A 22,369-nucleotide genomic window follows, 5' to 3' on the forward strand; every position below is an offset into this window, starting at 1 on the left:
TCTAAACCGTACTGAAACGAAGGAAATGCCTTGCTCGTGATGGACACTAGCCGGTGATCGCTAAGTCGGTTAAGGTTGCACGTCTTTTCACTTTGCGGACTGTGACGGGGAAGCAAATGCCGTCCGTGAAAGCGTGCACTGCTCTTGCGGAACTGTCCCCGTACTGCTGCGTAACAGGCTCTCGAAGCTTGGCAACCCACTCCAGGTATTAACAAACCAAACATGGAACCAAACGTTTCAGCAATAATTTCATTTCATTTGACCTTCTTCTATAAGAAATAGAGTGAGTCCTCGTTTTTATTACCTTCATATTACAACATTCGTAAATGTCTGGTTTTCAATGCAACATTACGAGAGAGTTTTCCTGGATCAGAAAACCAAAGAGTATACAATTATTAGAGCTATCTAGATAATGTACTTCACATTATTAGTTCAAATGGCTCTGAGCACTATGGGACTTAACAGATTATTAGTTCATTTTATACTTGTTGATGTTTCGTGACCACCTACTGACACGAGATCTTCGGCTGACGTTTGTTTAGTGGTTCTTCTGATAACATATTAGACCTTCTGGTGACAAACAGACCCGAAATATTTGAAACAGTTAACACAGAACAGGGAATCAGCGACCATAAAGCGGTTACTGCATCGATGATTTCAGCCGTAAACAGAAATATTAAAAAAGGTAGGAAGATTTTTCTGTTTAGCAAAAGTGACAAAAAGCAGATTACAGAGTACCTGACGGCTCAACACAAAAGTTTTGTCTCAAGTACAGATAGTGTTGAGGATCAGTGGACAAAGTTCAAAACCATCGTATAATATGCGTTAGATGAGTATGTGCCAAGCAAGATCGTAACAGATGGAAAAGAACCACCGTGGTACAACAACCGAGTTAGGAAACTGCTGCGGAAGCAAAGGGAACTTCACAGCAAACATAAACATAGCCAAAGCCTTGCAGACAAACAAAAATTATGCGAAGCGAAATGTAGTGTGAGGAGGGCTATGCGAGAGGCGTTCAGTGAATTCGAAAGTAAAGCTCTATGTACTGACTTGGCAGAAAATCCTAAGAAATTTTGGTCTTATGTCAAAGCGGTAGGTGGATCAAAACAAAATGTCCAGACACTCTGTGACCAAAATGGCACTGAAACAGAGGATGACAGACTAAAGGCCGAAATACTAAATGTCTTTTTCCAAAGCTGTTTCACAGAGGAAGACTGCACTTTAGTTCCTTCTCTAGATTGTCGCACAGATGACAAAACGGTAGATATCGAAATAGACGACAGAGGGATAGAAAAACAATTAAAATCGCTCAAAAGAGGAAAGGCCGCTGGAACTGATGGGATACCAGTTCGATTTTACACAGAGTACGCGAAGGAACTTGCCCCCCTTCTTGCAGTGGTGTACCGTAGGTCTCTAGAAGAGCGTAGCGTTCCAAAGGATTGGAAAAGGGCACAGGTCATCCCCGTTTTCAAGAAGAGACGTCGAACAGATGTGCAGAACTATAGACCTATATCTCTAACGTCGATCAGTTGTAGAATTTTGGAACACGTATTATGTTCGAGTATAATGACTTTTCTGGAGACTAGAAATCTACTCTGTAGGAATCAGCATGGGTTTCGAAAAAGACGGTCGTGTGAAACCCAGCTCGCGCTATTCGTCCACGAGACTCAGAGGGCCATAGACACAGGTTCCCAGGTAGATGCCGTGTTTCTTGACTTCCGAAAGGCGTTCGATACAGTTCCCCACAGTCGTTTAATGAACCAAGTAAGAGCATATAGACTATCAGACCAATTGTGTGATTGGATTGAAGAGTTCCTAGATAACAGAACGCGAGGTCTTCCGAAGTAAGAGTGATTTCAGGTGTGCCGCAGGGGAGTGTCATAGGACCGTTGCTATTCACAATATACATAAATGACCTTGTGGATGACATCGGAAGTTCACTGAGGCTTTTTGCAGATGATGCTGTGGTGTATCGAGAGGTTGTAGCAATGGAAAATTGTACTGAAATGCAGGAGGATCTGCAGCGAATTGACGCATGGTGCAGGGAATGGCAGTTGAATCTCAATGTAGACAAGTGTAATGTGCTGCGAATACATAGAAGGATAGTTCCCTTATCGTTTAGCTACAAAACAGCAGGTCAGCAACTGGAAGCAGTTAATTCCATAAATTATCTGGGAGTACGCATTAGGAGTGATTTAAAATGGAATGATCATATAAAGTTGATCGTCGGTAAAGCAGATGCCAGACTGAGATTCGTTGGAAGAATCCTAAGGAAATGCAATCCGAAAACAAAGGAAGTAGGTTACAGTACGCCTGTTCGCCCACTGCTTGAATACTGCTCAGCAGTGTGGGATCCGTACCAGATTGGGCTGATACAAGACATAGAGAAGATCCAACGGAGAGCAGCGCGCCTCGTTACAGGATCATTTAGTAATCGCGAAAGCGTTACGAAGATGATAGATAAACTCCAGTGGAAGACTCTGCAGGAGAGACGCTCAGTAGCTCGGTACGGGCTTTTGTCAAAGTTTCGAGAACATACCTTCACCGAAGAGTCAAGCAGTATATTGCTCCCTCCTACGTATATCTCGCGAAGAGACCATGAGGATAAAATCAGAGAGATTAAAGCCCACACAGAAGCATACCGACAATCCTTCTTTCCACGAACAATACGAGAGTGGAATAGAAGGGAGAACCGATAGAGGTACTCAAGGTACCCTCCGCCACACACCGTCAGGTGGCTTGCGGAGTATGGGTATAGATGTAGATATAGATGTGGATGTAGAAGTTTCATCAGCAGAAGTGGCTGGCATTGTTAAAGATTCACCCTCCATCGCTAGCAGTTGAATTATTTGTGGCATAAAAGGCTAACAGTTACGATTTATGACAACACATGTATTTAAATGCTTACTGGTCTTTACTTTTTCAAGTCAGAGGCAGCAGTTTTGTTGGTTTGATGGTTTTAATCTACTGAAGGCAAATTTATTTCAGTTTTCTTCGGCACAACGAAAGTTGTAGTGGGGGAGCAGGGAGGCAGGAAAGTAAAAGAAATGCTGACCGCGAAACAGCCCAGTTAGCCTTGTAGTATTTACTTCTAGTTTAATGGTACATACTCTGACGTTTCATTTCAGTGTCTGCAATCCCACATTGAAAATACATGATTTCCCACGTCTGAATTTAGTGTTTTAAGACTTTTAGTTGGATAAAAAAATACACAAAATTACCAGTCCATAAGTTAGCGCTCAGTTAAGCAGTTTTAATGTGAAATTATGCTTTTACCTCTCCTGTTATGTATCAACACATTATACTTAATTAGACCTCAATTTTGCAAGGGACAAAAAAATTACGGGGGGCCTCTAACACTAAATTATAGTGATGAAATGCAAGCAGAACTTCGAAAATTCTTCAGAAGCCATTAGTAAGACCAATTTTTAGTTAAAATATTCAGTGAGCACATAACAGAACCCCTAAAATACACCGAGCGAGGTGGCGCAGTGGTTAGCACACTGGACTCGCATTCGGAAGGACGACGGTTCAATCCCGCGTCCGGCCATCCTGATTTAGGTTTTCCGTGATTTCCCTATATCATTCAGGCAAATGCCGGGATGGTTCCTTTGAAAGGGCGCGGCCGATTTCCTTCCCCATCCTTCCATAACCCGAGCTTGTGCTCCGTCTCTAATGACCTCGTTGTCGATGGGACGTTAAACACTAATCTCCTCCTCCTCTCCTCCTCCTCCCTAAAATACTATCAAGAACACAACAATTTATTGAAGCAATTTATCATCACAAAAGAACACAAACCTTTTTAATTTTTCAAAAAAGTCCCGTTGACTTCAGTACTCGGATCTTTCGGATATGTGCTGGTCTGAGCGGGTACGGTCAGGTATTAATGGCCATCGAAATGACGACTGTTAAGCCTAGTTTACGCAACAATGGGTTGCACGCAACTGCACTATCGCCCACTGCGCGTTCGCGACCTGTGTTTGTGCAACTGCTTTTTGAAACTAAACACTTCTGCTTGTTCCAACTTTGGCGACACTAGTTGCACCAGTCTTAAGGTTGGGTGTGTCGGTAGAGTGTAAACAAACTGAAATATACACTGACCTAGGGTGACCAGATGTAATTGTTTAAAAAGGAGGACAAACAGCTTCAAAAAGGACGACAAAGGAAGAAAAAAGAGGACACATCAAACGGGTCAAGTGCACATGAGGATACCACTCGTCAGCTTTGGACAAGTCACGTGACATCCGGTAATTACCGGTAAAACTAGTAGTTAATTGTTACTGATGGTCAGGTGGTGGTTAACTGAGCGATATAAAAAAATTAAAAACATTGGTTGTTGTGACAGTGTGGCGCCAATTGTTTTGTTATGTCAACAACACGAAATTGTTTACAAACCGATAAACGTAAGACCATTCACCTCCCTTCATTCGACGCACCGCTACCAACATCTACAATTGGTTCAAGTGGTTCAAATGGCTTTGAGCACTATGCGACTTAACTTCTGAGGTCATCAGTCGCCTAGAACTTAGAACTAATTAAACCTAACTAACCTAAGGACATCACACACATCCATGCCCAAGGCAGGATTCGAACCTGCGACCGTAGCGGTCGCTCGGTTCCAGACTGTAGCGCCTAGAACCGCACGGCCACTGCGGCCGGCCATCTACAATTCAAGCAGCTACTGACGACATGTAAACTGCACTTTAACCTTCCGAATACAAATAAATCGAATGACTATGAAACAATGAAATAAAACAATGGCAGTTAATCTGTCGAGTTATTTCTTACCTTTATTGGCCACTGAGACGTACGTTACAGCTCCACATATCTTACATTCCGCTTCAAATTCATTTCTCCCTTTCTTGAAAGCCGGATATTTGCAGGAAAGGACATCAGAAAGTGCACACTTTCGTTTAGGCATAGCCAAATATTTTACGTAACTCACTCGGTTAAAAATTACACTCACAAATCACACGTGCACTACAGGAAGCCAAGCGAAGATACGAAACGAAAATTTTAAATAATCGATATTTGCATTCGCTTATAGGTCGATCAACGATAACATCGACGATAATGGTGCCTACCCGACTATAAATACAAATGAACTAAGAGGAACTCACTTCTACAGATCCAAAATCTCGTGGCTCGAGGTGGACAATTATTTTTTAAGGAAAAGACTGGAGTAAAGGCTATAAAAATCTGGAAATCTAAATTCTTTATTCAGTATTCATTTATTTAAGAGTCACAGTAGTGCTTCCCATTTAGAAATTGTAGTAGACTGAAATCTTGCCACGGTACAGCCCCGTCTTCAAGTCAGTAGTTTGCAAACCATTCTCTCCTTAACGCGACCTGCTTCTAATAATTGCTGCAGCTCTGTATTTATGCTTCTCCTTGTTCCTAGTTTGTACACTACATATCGACATGCTAATGGTCTTTTAGCTGTAGTTGTGTATATTGTTCGGGAACTGTTTTTCTCTGTCGCTTATGAATCGTACATGTAGCTTTGACAATTTTGTCATCTATTCCTAGGCGTAGTGGTATTATCTTTTCATACAAGCGAAATTTGGAAACCAGAGCTACAAACGCATTTTCCACAACACGGTGAGCTATATTTTTTCCGTGAAACTCAGTGGACCATGTATCGAAAAAGGCTTGATTAAATATGGTATTAATGTAAACGTGTCATCACCAAGTACAGCTGCACCTTAGCAGGACGAGAGTTCTGGACTCTATATTGCACACAATATGATTTGTAATTTCAGTTTTGACGACAGTTCGTCATGCATCAAAATTTTTCTTCCTTATTGCAGTATTAACTCTATGTAGATGAAATGTGACCTGTTCTGGGGGCATTCTAAGATAATTAATATAACTCTTACGGTTTTCCATTATAGTGTCTCTCAGCAAGGTCGCTGAGTAAACTTTTCTTTATCCAGTCACATACTCAAACACGTTTCTTATTTCTTTTCTTAGGCAGCAATTTTACGCTTACCGGCGTTAACTCCTCCACAACTCGTGTAGCTGTCAAAAATTCGATTTTAGATCTGACTATGGCACTCACAAAACGACGAAACTGAAATATACACTGGTGTCGCTGTGTCTAAAGTTATATACGAAATCATTTGCATGCAACTCGTTTCATGCAACGAGTGGCGCAACCCAATGTCGCTGTGTAAACTACCCTTAACTTTCGCCGCCGTGCCGTACTGTTTTGAACAAGTGTTCGCGCTGCTCGGCCATTCGAATATATTAGGTGTTTGCGGGTCTGTAATTGAAATAGACTCCACAATGTCCACTACTCAGCAAAACTGCCTTTATAACGCGCTTTGCGCGGGGTTCAGTAACTGACAATTGTAACTCCTTTTGTTAGCACTCGCAGAGTTTTCTTGGTTTTTTTGCCATGAGGTGGTGTTTTTGATCTCTGAATACCTCTACTGCTGACTATATTAGGAAGAAATGGCTGCGTTATCCAGTTCGCAGTGGACAATATAATAAGGCGGATTATGAAGGCGACGTTAACACCTCTCAAAATCCCAAGTCCGACAGAATAAAGCAAAATTTGGGACAGTTTTCATATACTGAAAAATCTAGACAACACAATTTTTTCTGCATTTGCTAAAAATGGTTCAAATGGCTCTGAGCACTATGGGACTTAACATCTGTGGTCATCAGTCCCCTAGAACTTAGAACTAATTAAACCTAACTAACCTAAGGACATCACACACATCCATGCCCGAGGCAGGATTCGAACCTGCGACCGTAGCAGTCGCGCGGCTCCGGACTGAGCGCCTAGAACCGCGAGACCACCGCGGCAGGCTGCATTTGCTCAGTGTAAGAAATGCAAGCAGGTATTCCCACACAAATCATCATCGGACAACAGGAATTTGGCTATGCATGTCAACTGAAATTCTGCGATGACAAGCGTGTACCAAGAAAAGAAGAGCATGTTCAAAACAGGTAAAAGAGACATGAACTACATCTATAAATTCTATCTTATGTTTCATCTGTTTTTTCCATGATCTCATTGCGTATCATTAGAGGCTTGTATATGTCTGTGAATATTACCGACAGTAATTCTGAACCATTTACTCTTTTTGCGGCTTCGTACCTGTGCACGGAAATTTCGAGAAAATCGCTGTGCAGTATGTAACATCGACGTGCGTCTGTTCAGACGTGGAGGGTTCGAGGCTTCATTAAACTCATCCAGGGGGCTGTCACCGTGGGCGAACAGAGTGGTAAACGCCAAAGTATTTGTACCTCGCTATACGACGGTTGCTCGAGCACTTCCCAACAAAGTATAAGTTGCGAGAATGACGGTACTTCCGAAAATTATTACAGAAATCAGACGAAGTGGGTGTTCAGTCATCATAGATATCTGGAAAGATGATTTCAGAAAACTGCATTACGTTACAGAGTCAGTTCATTACAGTACTGAAGCGTGGTCGCATATGCGCTCTTTATTCTAAAGCTTCAAAAAATGGTTCAAATGGCTCTGAGCACTATGGGACTTAACATCTGAGGTCATCAGTCCCCTAGAACTTAGAACTAATTAAACCTACCTTACCTAAGGACATCACACATATCCATGCCCGAGGCAGGATTCGAACCTGCGCCCGTAGCGGTTGCGCGGTTCCAAACTGAAACGTCTAGAACCGCTCGGCCACATCGGCCGGCTCTAAAGCTTCCAGACGAGCTCAAGACAGATGAAATTATTTTACAAAAATCTCTTCTGTGGGATAGTCGAAGAAGACTTTTCGAAGCTAATGTGGTGTGACGGATCAGGGATCTAATTTAGCGCCGGCCGGTGTGGCCGTGCGGTTCTAGGCGCTTCAGTCTGGAACCGCGTTATCGCTACGGTCGCAGGTTCGAATCCTGCCTCGGGCGTGGATGTATGTGGTGTCCTTAGTTTAGCTAGGTTTAAGTAGTTCTAAGTTCTAGGGGACTGATGACCACAGATGTTAAGTCCCATAGTGCTCAGAGCCTTAAGACTGATACTAATCTAATTTAGCGAGTCCGAAAGGCATTCGTGTCTTGCCCATATATTGGCGACAGTCTTACACCAGAAATTCGATTCAGGTTACTGGTTAGCAGACAACTGTTGCGAATTTATTGAACAAATATTGGTTTTCAAAAATTTAGTAGCATACTCTGTTGCTAGAGGATTCCGAATTGTATCATGTAAAATGGCGGTGTGTAACGTAAGTATGTCGGTACTTGAGAAACAGCGTGCTGTGATCGAGAGTTTCTAAGCGTAGAAAACGTTCCTCCAATTGAAATCCGTAGAGGAATGAATGCGGTGCGCGGTGATGGTTGTATCGACACCAGTAATGTGCGACGCTACGTTGTTCGCGTCGTAACGAAGAAAACGGCCGTGCTAATCTCGACGCGTGTCACAGAGTTCGACGTGGACGACCACGTACGGCAACTGACGAAGCCCCTTCGGAAACGGGTTGATGAACTTATCAGAGAAAATCGCCGGATAACACGGAAACAGCTGTCAGGTAACTGTGTGACATCACGGGAGCGTGTATAGGCCATCAGTGAAGAATTGCAGTTCAGAAAGCTGTGTGCATGGTTAGTGCCTCGAATGCTCACTCTTGACGCGAAACAAACGAGACTGAAAATCTGTCAACAATTTCTTTTCCGTTTACAGCGCAAGGATGACCGGATCAGAATGGTTCAAATGGCTCTAAGCACTATGGGACTTAGCATCTGAGGTCATCAGTCCCCTAGACTTAGAACTACGCAAACATGCCCGAGGCAGGATTCGAACCTGCGACCGTAGCAGCAGTGCGGTTCTGGACTGAAGCGCCTAGAACCGCACGGCCACAGTGAAAGACAATGGAAGCTGGATTCACCATTTTGACCCTGAAAAAAAGAGAGCATCAATGGAGTTCCGCCATAAAGGATCACACCTGACAAAACAGTTCAGTACCATGCCACCAGCCAGCTAAGTCATCCTCACTGTGTTCTCGGTCGTTCAATGTGTGGTGAATTTGCAATTCATGCCCATAGTCACCACTATAAACTCTACAAGGCACAGCGAGACTCTCAGAAAACTGAAAGCACGAATTCGGAGAGTTCGTCCACAAATGGAGCACCCTCTCCTCCAGCACGATAACGCCAGACCACACACGAGGGCTGCGACATCTGCAACACTCCGACGCCTTGGGTCACTGTTATCGATCATCCTCTGTACACACCCGACTTGGCCCCATCCGATTCTCATTGTTTCCAAAACTTAAAGAACCCCCTCGTGGACTCACTTTGATAGTGTTGAAGCCGTGTAAGCAGAGGTGAGGTTGTTAAACATCCTTCAGTGACGATATCTACAAACTGATCTCTCTTTGGAAGAAATTTGTTCGTCGCCAGGGTGACTATGATGACGAATAAATATGTAGACATGAAGAATAACGATGTAGAATGTTAGTAAAGTTCCTTTTATGTAAAAAATTTAAAGATTTTTCATATAAAAATACGCATACACTACTTCTCAGCAATTCTTCGTAAGTTGACATTTCCTTAAGGATGTAATGAGTTAGTATGTTACTTACTCTCTTGATTTAGGCACAGCGTGTTTACATCCTGATCTGACGATGGACGCTTAAGCGGTTGAAAGTAGTAGTGACTGTTTTCTACGTTGCATTCTTGGCCAGATAAAGGTTTTAATAAAATAAACATGAATCACATGTGGATTCGTTTATTTTCACTCTGCTCCAAAATTTTCTGAAATTTGCTCGTATCTGCTTTTCGGTTTTGTTACTTATTTGTTCATGATTCGTAAATATTACGTATGTTTCTTGCTACTAGAGGCAGACTTTCGTGCTTTTTTTTTCATTAATGACACGTATTCTTATAAGATGTGCTTCAGGCCGCGCGGACGGGCCGTGCGGTTTGAGGCGCCATGTTACGGACTGCGCAGCCTCGCCCGCCGGAGGTTCGAGTCCTCCCTCGGGGCCGGCCGGTGTGGCAGAGCGGTTCTAGGCGCTTCAGTCTGGAACCGCGCGACTGCTACGGTCGCAGGTTCGAATCCTGCCTCGGGCATGGATGTGTGTGTTGTCCTTAGGTTAGTTAGGTTTAAATAGTTGTAAGTCTAGGGGACTGATGACCTCAGATGTTAAGTCCCATAGTGCTCAGAGGCATTTGAACCATTCTCCCTCGGGCATGAGTGTGTGTGTGTGTGTGTGTGTTGTCCTTAGCAAAGTGAATTTAAGTAGTGTGTAAAACTAGGGATCGTTGACCTCAGCAGTTTGTTCCCTTAGAAATTCACACACATTTGAACATTTTTATGCTTCAACATGGATCTGTCAACCTTTTATCTATGCACATATAAGTGGTTTTATATAGTGATAGAAAAAATGACAACATCAAGAAGAAGTTGTGCGACATAAACGAAAGTTGGTAGGCGTGTTTACCCTATTCAAATTTTGCACCAGTTAGTAGGGCCACAATGAGGATGCAAATCAGGCTTACTTCAGGCTGTAACGGACGTGAGCATTAGTTACCTTTGAGACAGGACGTGGTGAGTTCATTTTAGGCAAGAGTGCTTTTAAGGCGACAAAGATGCCATTATCAGCACCTCACTGACTCTGAACGACGTCACGTAATAGGGCTACGAGAAGCTGGATGCCCCTTCCGCGATACTGCAGAAAGAGTTGGCGGGAATGTACAGTCGGCGTGGAGCTCTATTGCGTCTTGCTGCAATTGCAGTAGGAATTTGAGCAGTAGTTAGCACCACGGTGACACAACGAACTGTTACAAATAGGTTACTTCAAGAAAAGCTCTGAGCCAGACGCCTTGTAGCGTGCATTCCATCGACCCCAGACCACAGCCATTTGCGACTTCAGTGGTGTCAGACGAAAGGTCACTTAAGGGCAGGGTGGAGGTCTGTTGTGTTTTCTGATGAAAGCCGGTTCTGCCTCGGTGCCAGTTATGGCCGTGTATTGGATAGAAGGAGGCCACTTGAGAGACTGCAACCAATCTGTCTGCAAGCTAGACACACTGGACCTGCACCTGGGGTTATGCACTGGGGTATGTTTTCGTATGACAGCTGGAGCACTCTCGTGGTTAGCCTAAGCCGCCTGACTGCAAATTTGTACATCATTTTAGTGATTCGACCTGTTGTGCTAGCATTCATGAACAACATTCCAGGGGGTGTTTTCCAACAGAATAACGCTCGTCCAAGTCCGCCTGCTTGGCTTGGTGGTAACGTGCTCGCCTCCCATACAAGCGGGCCCGGGTTCGATTCCCGGCCAGGTTGGAGATTTTCTCCGCTCGGGGACTGGGTGTTTTGTTGTCATCATCATCATTTCACCCTCATCACCGGCTCGCAAGTTGCCCAATGTGGCGTCGACTGAAATAAGACTTTCACTTGGCGGTCCAACTTCCCCAGAGGGGCCTCCCGGCCAATGATGCCATACGCTCATTTCATTGTCAACGCTCGCCCACATACCGCTGTTGCAACCAGACATGCTCTACAGAGTTTCAAATGGTGCCTTGGCCTGCTCGATCACCAAATCTGTCGCCAAGCGAGAACAGGCCGGCCGGGGTGGCCGAGCGGTTCTAGGCGCTTCAGTCTGGAACCGCTCGACCGCTACGATCGCAGGTTTGAACCACACACTACTTAACCTAAATTATCCTAAGGACAAACACACACACCCATGCCCCAGGGAGGAATCGAACCTCCGCCGGGACCAGTTGCACAGTCCATGACTGCAGCGCCTTCGACCGTTCGGCTAATCCCATGCGGCAGTTGTCGTTTCGAAAAGAGCAAAATTGTCGTACACCTCTCCCTATTCAAATAAAACTTCCCTATGCAGGTAAGATGTCTGATCTTTCCTGAATATCCCCACCAGTAACCCACAGTAAAGCAGCAGCACAAGAGGCTGGGATGCCGGTTGTTCCTGCCAGCATTTCCGTCCCACTCTCCACCTTCCAAGCGGCAGTTGCCTCAAAGGACCAGCAGACTGCAGATCAGCAACAGCTGATCGAGTTGCTGATGGAGAGTGAACACTCACAAACACAGACACACACTCCACACACACAAACGCCTGCCGCAAACACGAGAGATTTGCCCTCGCCCTCGGAGCCACAGCCGACAGAAGACACTAACAACTCCGAAGACGGACCGTGGCAGCAGGTCAGTCCACGACACAAACAGCCAACGAACACACAAACAAATGAGTCCATAAACTCAAGAGGAAACCGCCGAGAGCTGCTGCCAACTCCGACAACATTGCAAATTAGCAACACCACCAACACAGGGAACAATACGAACGACCTCGCGACTGCGGCACACACAAACACAAAAGCACCTACGCAGAACCCGAACAAATCCTCGTCTGACTTCCCACCAGTCATTATACACAACTACGGAGACCATAGTCTCGTAAACAAAGAATTTAATAAGAAACACAACCCCACAACATTCTACTCAAAACTCACCGGGGACCACGCAGCCACAAACAAATGATACTAATCAAATCTGCTGGACTTTCTGAAAGAAAGAAAGAAAGGTAGAACATTTCACGAACCGGACAGTCCTAGAAAAAACACAGCAATACGTGATCAAGAGGATACACTCACGAACCCCAATTGAGACGGTACACGAGGAACTCGGATGAGAGTGCAACTGTGTAAACAGAATGACAGAGTTCGACACAGCGAGACCATCTCACAAGTACATGGCGGAGTTGGCCGACACGGCCAAGTTTCGCGACCTGTTGTAGTTAAAATTATTTCTTCACATGGTCATCAATGTAGAAGCCTACAACACGCCGCGCACCCCCAACAATGCCGCCGGCCAAGGTGGCTGAGCGGTTCTAGGCGCTACAGTCTGGAACCGAGCGACCGCTACAGTCGCAGGTTCGAATCCTACCTCGGGCATGGATGTGTGTGATGTCCTTCGGTTAGTTAGGTTTAACTGAGTTCTAGGAGACTGATGACCTCAGAAGTTAAGTCTCACAGTGCTCAGAGCCATTTGAACCATTTTGAACCCAACAACGTCACAACTGCCAGCGCTTTGCGCACGCGGGTATCCGATGCGGTCTCGCTCCCCACTGCCGCAAATGCGCTGGTGGTCACAATAGACAACAGTGCAAGCTTCTCAACACAGTACCACGCAAATGCGTCAATTGCGGTGCGGCCCATCCGGCCAACTACAGGGGCTGCATTGCGTACAAAGAAGCTCTGAGGCACAAAATAGCGAAGCACACTAAAACTACTGCCATCACAGCTCCGAAACCGCCCACGCGCCCAGTAAGAAGCGGAGTATCCTTCGCTGGAGTGGTCGCTGGCAACCCCAGCAGCGCGGGACGGTCGAGGAGCCTCAGAGCTCAGGACATGCACAACAAACAACGCCAACACAACCAATATACACAACACCCAACACCACACCCGCATCGGATACACCACACAACACCACCCTACCCCCTGACATCGCAGGCTGCAGAAGACGCACCAACACAGGGACAACCACAACGCCAGAGAAGGAGAAACAATCGGAACAGGAGGAACACGACCACACCACAACACGCACACAGACAACAGTTCTCACGAACACAATTCGGACACCAACACAACGACCCACATAACACACCCACTCACCACAGAGACCACGCAGGCGCCCACGACCGTCACTCGAACAGCTGACACACAAACCAGCCCTCACCAGACGCCAACACAAGCACCAGCGGCCACCAACACAGCCAACGACTCACAGGCCGACACGCCCAACATTCTCTCAACATTCCGGAGAATAATGGAGAGATTATTCCCCGGACTCACAGCCACCGAAGTAGTCATGAAGATTATGGGGTGTGTCACACAACTCTTCACGCAGTTCATATCGGGCTCGCTCAACTGGACTAGCATCCAAGTCACTATCACGCCATTATTATCACCACTATATGGATAATACACCACACCAGCCCCGAAACGCAGACGCTAACACAAACTTACAGATCCTGTTTTGGAACACCAACGGGATCGCAAACAGAAGAGCCGAAATGGTCGCGTTCATGGAGCGAAAGGGTATCCGAATCCCCCTAGTGAACGAAAAACTGCTTACGCCTCGCAAACAGCTAAACATCCCAGACATACACAAAGACATAGAACACACGAACATGGAGCTCACTGCGCTTGAGAGACTAGAGGCCACGGCCGTCTGGGTCAAGTTCAACGGAGCCAACACCGCACTGGTATCGCTGTACAATCCTCCTAGAGACATAATAACAGGCGATATCAGCACATTCCTCAACATAGCACCGCGGGTAATCGCCGCTGGAGATCTAAAAGCAAAACACCTCCACTGGAACTCACGAATGCGAACCTCCAACGGCAAGAAACTATACGATCACGGACTAGGCCGAAACTACGCTATACTTGGGCAGGACTTCCCCACGTTCGTGCCTACACAGACCCGACACAGGCCAGCCGTGCTAGACATAACCCTCACAAGGGCATCACATGCACACTCAACCTTATGGTTGAAAACCATCTGGATTCAAACCACTTGCCTGTAATACTGCACACGGAAGGAACACTGCAGGACACAGAACCACCCAGGATACTGAACTACAAGCGCGCGAATTAGACACTGTTCAAGGAAACGCTTGATAGTCGTATTCCTGACACCCACGAAATCGATGATGCTGTGGAGGCTCTTACTACATCTACATCTACATACATACTCCGCAATCCACCATACGGTGCATGGCGGAGGGTACCTCGTACCACAACTAGCATCTTCTCTCCCTGTTCCACTCCCAAACAGAACGAGGGAAAAATGACTGCCAATATGCCTCTGTACGAGCCCTAATCTCTCTTATCTTATCTTTGTGGTCTTTCCGCAAAATGTAAGTTGGTGGCAGTAAAATTGTACTACAGTCAGCCTCAAATGCTGGTTCTCTAAATTTCCTCAGTACCGATTCAAGAAAAGAACGCCTCCTTTCCTCTAGAGACTCCCACCCGAGTTCCTGAAGCATTTACTAACACTCGCGTTATGATCAAACCTACCAGTAACAAATCTAGCAGCCCGCCTCTGAATTGTTTCTATGTCCTCCCTCAATCCGACCTGATAGGGATCCCAAACGCTCGAGAAGTACTCAAGAATAGATCGTATTAATGTTTTATAAGCGGTCTCCTTTACAGATGAACCACATCTTCCCAAAATTCTACCAATGAACCGAAGACGACTATCCGCCTTCCCCACAACTGCCATTACATGGTTGTCCCACGTCATATCGCTCTGCAATGTTACGCCCAAATATTTAATCGACGTGACTGTGTCAAGCGCTACACTACTAAGTGAGTATTCAAACATTACAGGATTCTTTTTCCTATTCATCTGCATTAATTTACATTTACCTATATTTAGAGTTAGCTTCATTCTTTACACCAATCACAAATCCTGTCCAAGTCATCTTGTCTCCTCCTACAGTCACTCAACGACGACACCTTCCCGTGCACCACAGGATCATCAGCAAACAGCCGCACATTGCTATCCACCCTAACCAAAAGATCATTTATGTAGACAGAAAACAACAGCGGACCTACCATACTTCCCTGGGGCACTCCAGATGATACCCTCACGTCCGATGAACACTCACCATCGAGGACAACGTACTGGGTTCTATTACTTAGGAAGTCTTCGAGCCACTCACATACTTGGGAACCAATCCCACATGCTCGTACCTTAGTTAGGAGTCTGCAGTGGGGCACCGAGTCAAATGCTTTCCGGAAGTCAAGGAATATAACATCTGTCTGATACCCTTCATCCATGGTTCGCAAGATATCATGTGAAAAAAGGGCGAGTTGCGTTTCGCAGGAGCGATGCTTTCTAAAGCCGTGCTGATGCATTGACAGCAACTTCTCTGTCTCAAGGAAATTCATTATATTCGAACTGAGAATATGTTCGTTCAAGACGCAATGACTGACGCCATTCCACGTACAACACCAAAACAACACTCGACGGCCCTGCCCCAGGAGATCCTGGGCCTAATCTTAATGAGGAACCGGCCGGCCGCGGTGGTCTCGCGGTTCTAGGCGCGCAGTCCGGAACCGCGCGACTGCTACGGTCGCAGGTTCGAATCCTGCCTCGGGCATGGATGTGTGTGATGTCCTTAGGTTAGTTAGGTTTAAGTAGTTCTAAGTTCTAGGGGACTGATGACCACAGCTGTTAAGTCCTATAGTGCTCAGAGCCATTTGAACCGTTTAATGAGGAACCGCCTCAGGAGACACCAGCGTGCCAGGCGCCCGTTCTATAAACGGCACGTCAACAGACTCCAGGGTACAATACGGGACAAAATACAAACATTCAGAAACGAACAATGGGGACAGAAACTCCCTGGGCAAGATACCACACGTCCTGGTGTGTGGAAGCTAGCCAGACACTTCACCAGGGAGAAACATTACATTCCCACTCTACAAGGACCAGACGGCCCAGCTTACTCCGCGACGTAGAAGGCAGAGCTTATAGCCACATCACTTGCAGCGCCTTTCATGCTGAATCTGGCTCCTTCAGATCCAGTATTCACACTTGAAACGGACCAGGAGGCAAGGGCGTACCCCGGATCTGAAGTAGGGGCGGGGGGGGGGGGGGGGGGGGGCAGGTCATACTAGTCTCAGGAAACAAGGGCTCGAGACAACATACAGCACTTCTTATCAAATAAAACAGTAAACCAGTGAAAAACTGCTTTTAATAAACATTTTAAATACAAGAATGCACTTGTACAATACGAGAAAACATGCAGCATTTCTTATTAAATAAAACAGTAAACTAGTGAAAAACTGCGAATATCTTCTGGGGGGGGGGGGGGCAGCTGCCCCCCCTGCCCCTAGCTGGGTACGCCCATGCCAGGATGTTACACGACTTGCAGCCCAGCCCAAGCGCGACGAAATTAGACGCACTAGCACATTGAAATTACGTGAGCTATCAAGTATACCAAAGCTAGGAAAGCCCCTGGGCCTGATGGCATTCAAAACCGTGTCCTCCAGGAGTTCACGGATAGAGCCGTGGAATACCTTACACACATAACGAATGCCATCCTTAAACATCAACACTTCACTGACTTTTGGAAGGCGGCCAAGATCCTGATGTTCAGGAAGCCAGGAAAAGACCACAAAATTACCGACCCATCATTCTGCTGTGCTCGCTCAGCAAGATTGTTGAGAAGGTAATATTAAAACGCATCACTAGGCACTGCATCGCCAATAACACCCTAAGACTGGAGCATTTCGGCTTTAGAAATCACCACTCAACAATACACAACTCCTCCGTGTAGTCGAACATACGAGGTGCATTCAAGTTCTAAGGCCTCCGATTTTTTTTCTAATTAACTACTCACCCGAAATCGATGAAACTGGCGTTACTTCTCGACGTAATCGCCCTGCAGACGTACACATTTTTCACAACGCTGACGCCATGATTGCATGGCAGCGACGAAGGCTTCTTTAGGAGTCTGGTTTGACAACTGGAAAATCGCTGAGGCAATAGCAGCACGGCTGGTGAATGTGCGGCCACGGAGAGTGTCTTTCATTGTTGGAAAAAGCCAAAAGTCACTAGGAGCCAGGTCAGGTGAGTAGGGAGCATGAGGAATCACTTCAAAGTTGTTATCACGAAGAAACTGTTGCGTAACGTTAGCTCGATGTGCGGGTGCGTTGTCTTGGTGAAACAGCACACGCACAGCCCTTCCCGGACGTGTTTGTTGCAGTGCAGGAAGGAATTTGTTCTTCAAAACATTTTCGTAGGATGCACCTGTTACCATAGTGCCCTTTGGAACGCAATGGGTAAGGATTACGCCCTCGCTGTCCCAGAACATGGACACCATCATTTTTTCAGCACTGGCGGTTACCCCAAAATTTTTTTGGTGGCGGTGAATCTGTGTGCTTCCATTGAGCTGACTGGCGCTTTGTTTCTGGATTGAAAAATGGCATCCATGTCTCATCCATTGTCACAACCGAAGAAAAGAAAGTCCCATTCATGCTGTCGTTGCGCGTCAACATTACTTGGCAACATGCCACATGGGCAGCGATGTGGTCGTCCGTCAGCATTCGTGGCATCCACCTGGATGACACTTTTCGCATTTTCAGGTCGTCATGCAGGATTGTGTGCACAGAACCCACAGAAATGCCAACTCTGGAGGCGATCTGTTCAACAGTCATTCGGCGATCCCCGAAAACAATTCTCTCCACTTTCTCGATCATGTCGTCAGACCGGCTTGTGCGAGCCCGAGGTTGTTTCGGTTTGTTGTCACACGATGTTCTGCCTTCATTAAACTGTCGAACCCACGAACGCACTTTCGACACATCCATAACTCCATCACCACATGTCTACTTCAACTGTCGATGAATTTCAATTGGTTTCACATCACGAAAATTCAGAAAACGAATGATTGCACGCTGTTCAAGTAAGGAAAACGTCACCATTTTAAGTATTTGAAACAGTTCTCATTCTCGCCGCTGGCGGTAAAATTCCATCTGCCGTACGGTGCTGCCATCTCTGGGACGTATTGACAATGAATGCGGCCTCATTTTAAAACATTGCGCATGTTTCTATCTCTTTCCAGTCCGGAGAAAAAAAATCAGAGGCCTTAGAACTTGAATGCACCTCGTATAACACACGGCTAAAACATGAACAAAGCCACACTGGCCGTGTTTCTGGACATGGAAAAAGCTTAGGACTGTCTTTGGCACAACAGTCTCATACGCAAACTAAGCAAAGCTGGTTTCCCAGACGGACTCGTACATCTCATACAACTATATCTCACGAACAGATCGCAGTGGTTAGACACTGGACTCGCATTCGGGAGGACGACGGTTCAATCCCACGTCTGGCCATCCTGATTTAGGTTTTCCGTGATTTCCCTAAATCGCTCCAGGCAAATACTGGGATGGTTCCTTTCAAAGGGCATGGCCGCCTTCCTTCCCTGTCCTTCCCTAATCCGATGAGACCGATGACCTCTCTGTCTGGTCTCCTTCCCCAAAACAATCACGAACAGATGTTTCAACACTGGCGTGCAGGGAAAACAATCAAGACAACATGGTGTTCAAGCTGGAGTACCCCAGGGAAGCATCCTAGGGTCCATCTTGTTCAACCTGTACATTAACGACTTCCCAGCAACACAAAACATGACGTTAGCCATTTACGCGGAGGACACAGCCATCCTTGCTCAAGATTGGAAACTGTCAAACATTAATTCACGAATACAGACGGCACACAGAACTGCCGAGCATTGGTTGGAACGATGGCTTATTAAAGCAAACGTCGACAAGTGCGAAGCAGTTCTGTTTACACGCAGACCGAAACTATTGCGCAAACATCAACACAGTAGACAGATAACACTACATACACGCCCAATACGTTTCCGAGAGAAAGTCACATATCTCGGTGGCTGGCTGGACCGGAAACCTACATGGGGGGACCGCATTGAATACGTTGCCAACAGAGCGCATGTGAGGCTCAAACAACTCTACCCAATGTTCTACAGGGAAAGCACGCTGAATAGGAGGGGTCGAGGTCCATATACATGACACAGATTAGAGATCTGATGACGTACACAGCTCCCGTCTGGGAATATGCAGCTCCTACGCACCTGCGCCGCCTGCAGATCATACAGGACAAAGTGCTACGAATCATTAGCAACGCTCCACGCACTACACGCACCATGAATCTTCACAATGAATACCGCCTTGAAACCCTCAAGGAAGTATTCAAAAACCACGCCACACGACTCTACAGGAACTCGAGACACTCGAACCATCCTTTCACCCTTACTATGGGAAAATATGATCACAACCTTAGGTGGAAGCATAAGCGGCCAAAGACACTACTAGCTAGGGAATAACCACATGTGGCAAGCTAACATACACTAACAAGCGACAAACGTCGGCAAGCCTCTGCATATCAGCAACGTTGACTGGATATACCGGCTGCTTTTAAAGCCGACCAACAGTCTACAGCAGGGGACCCGACGATCTCGCCCACTGACGCACAAACAAATCGCCAACATCACCCTACACTCTGCATCTGATATATGACCTATCGGACACAAAACGATGTTGAACCTAACTGTTACAGGTTTGCTGACGCTGACCACGAGATCAATGCCGGCACCCAGCGGCAGCCGCCAAATAGCAGCACCGCACAATGTCAAAGGTATTGACATGCATGATACCCACTACTAAAAAAGCCTACCCTTGCATGACCTGTCGCAGGCAGCACGACATCCGCTACTGCTCTTACTACCCGATCTAACTATCGCAGAGGTTTTTTTCCCTTGGCTCTTGCCTTGGCACTTTTTTTCCTCTGCCTTTCAAACCGCTACCCTTCGTTAGACTTTCGACCGAATCTATCTCCAGATGAGCGCATATTAATGGTTAACCTTAACCAGACGTACGCAAACATCACAATACCCACATCCTGCGAAACTCCACTTTAGTGAAAACTAACCCTTATGCAGAGATGGCAGTAGGCCTTTTGAGTTGGCCAGCATGCCGGTGTGCGCGTGGAGGGGCTCCACCTCTTGAAAAAAAGAAGTCCACAGTGCATTAATAAAATTGTTTTCTTCTTTTATTGATAGTGATGCTTAGAGCATCAACAGACATCACCACACTACACTAATTGCCTTCCGGCCGGTGTGTCCGTGCGGTTCTAGGCGCTTCAGTCTGGAACCGCGTGACCGCTACGGTCGCAGGTTCGAATCCTGCCTCGGACATGGATGTGTGTGATGTCCTTAGGTTAGTCAGGTTTAAGTAGTTCTAAGTTCTAGGGGACTGATGACCACAGATGTTAAGTCCCATAGTGTTCAGAGCCATTTGAACCATTTGAACTAATTACCTATTTTATAAAAGGGAAAAGATTTAATAAAAAATGTGCTGCAGAGAAGGAATAAAGATAAAGGGGATGGGGAGAATGGGATTGACGAAAGCGAAGAACTACATAACTACAACTAATTGTTAAATACAATGAAAGAAGTTACCAGGAAATGCAAAATACTAAAAAAATGAGATTTTTTACACGGGCCTACAAAATAACGCCATGTAAGTTCAATAAACTGCAGACGTTGCGTCGGACGACGCTCTCCCACATGTACCAACCCACTAAGACGCACGTAACAACAAGCAACTGCTTCTGCCGGTGAAGTACAGTTGCTTAATACACAGCTACTCTTACTCTGCCCACAGCGTGGCATTCGAATCTCTTCCTTTACTGCCTTCCTTCTCTGACCTTTTCAAACTGATGTGTTCACTTTTTACGCTAGTGCTTTTTCGTTTGCCACTCTTACGTGCTGGAGTGTGTGAGAGTCCTTGGCTGGAATAGGTGCCTTTTAATCTGATGGCGGGGAACGGAAGAGATTATCTGCTGAGAGAGCCGCTTGGTCTAACTGTCAGTGCAGCGGAGACTCTGCAGTGTGTGCACGCCGATGAGCTTTCACTTCATAGAATGACGCAACTCCTTGCGGTACGTGACCTCACTGCACTAACGCGGGAAAGTGTCCCCGTCACAGCAGCAGACGTCGTTCTACGATTAGCAAAGTCTCAGCAGTATTCATTTCCCATAGGTTTTGGGTGAGGTTGCCTGACACTTGTTCTCGTAATAATTCCATAGAATGTGTGTGTGAGAGAGACTGGGTAGACTAGGTGCAAGCATTCTCAGGAACACACGCACACACACACACACACACACACACACACACACACACACACACAAGTCTGTTATTTTCTAAGTGGTCTCCCCATTACAAATGCAAACTAGCTTCATTTTGGCCATTTACAGTTATACAAGAATTTGGAAAAGCAACAGCGTCTGCCAAAATTTACTAGCGATACATCAACTTCAATCTATCCTGCTTGTTGGCCATACCGTTGTTGAGAACGATTTCCGCTCGACATCTACACAGATCACCCAGAACATTGTGACCGCCGACCTAATATCGATATAGACGCAGCGTCCAGGCGATAACAGCGTCACCTGACGAGGAATGAATATTAGTCAGACACACGCAGGGTACATGTAGTATTAATGAGCGTGCTGCCCGTGTGTAGAATGGGGAGTTTGACTGGGGTCAGATTGTGATGGTCCAGGGAAACTGCACGACTTGTCAGGTGTTCGAGGAGTGCTGTGAGGGTGTCTTCAATACGTGGCGAAATCAAGGTGAAACCATGTCCAGACGTTGTGAGATTGCGCAACCACCTCTCATTACAGATGTTGGACGTCGTAGACTGGGGAACTAGTAAAACAGGTTAAGCGGCGAACTGTGGCGGAACTAACAGCAGACTTTAATGCTGGGCAGAGTACAAATGTGTCTGAACACACAATGCACCGAGCACTCCTAACGATGGGCCCCACAGCCGACGACCCGTGTGTGTG

Source organism: Schistocerca piceifrons, chromosome X, assembly GCF_021461385.2.
Source record: "Schistocerca piceifrons isolate TAMUIC-IGC-003096 chromosome X, iqSchPice1.1, whole genome shotgun sequence".
NCBI lineage: Eukaryota > Metazoa > Arthropoda > Insecta > Orthoptera > Acrididae > Schistocerca > Schistocerca piceifrons.